At 64.4% G+C, this 309-nt stretch overlaps 1 pseudogene; it reads left to right on the top strand.

Moving 5' to 3' along the window:
• The first annotated feature begins 88 nt into the window (after positions 1-88).
• The window catches only part of LOC104502397, a 683-nt pseudogene continuing 462 nt past the window's right edge, over positions 89-309 (top strand).

The following is a 309-nucleotide window of genomic DNA, read 5'->3' as shown; positions in this document are numbered from 1 at the left end:
GGTGCAGCCCGCCCGCGGAGCCAGCCGCATGCCTCTGTGAGAGAGAGGGGCGCTTCCAGAGCAGGCTCCGCTCCCCCCGTCCTTCCTCATGCTAGATACGTTCAGACCCGTCCCTTTCGCGTCGGAAATGGCGATTAGTAAATCCGTGGCGTGGCTGAACGAGCAGCTGGAGAACCGGCGGCTGCTGATGGACTGTCGGCCGCAGGAGTTGTATGAGTCGTCCCACATCGAGTCGGCCATCAACGTGGCCATCCCCGGCATCATGCTGCGGCGGCTGCAAAAGGGCAACCTGCCCCTGCGCTCCCTCGT

Source organism: Buceros rhinoceros, unplaced genomic scaffold (assembly GCF_000710305.1).
Source record: "Buceros rhinoceros silvestris isolate BGI_N320 unplaced genomic scaffold, ASM71030v1 scaffold35002, whole genome shotgun sequence".
In the NCBI taxonomy this organism is placed as follows: Eukaryota; Metazoa; Chordata; class Aves; order Bucerotiformes; family Bucerotidae; genus Buceros; species Buceros rhinoceros.
Note: the sequence above shows the minus strand (reverse complement) of the source record. Positions and strands in the feature narration are given on the sequence as shown.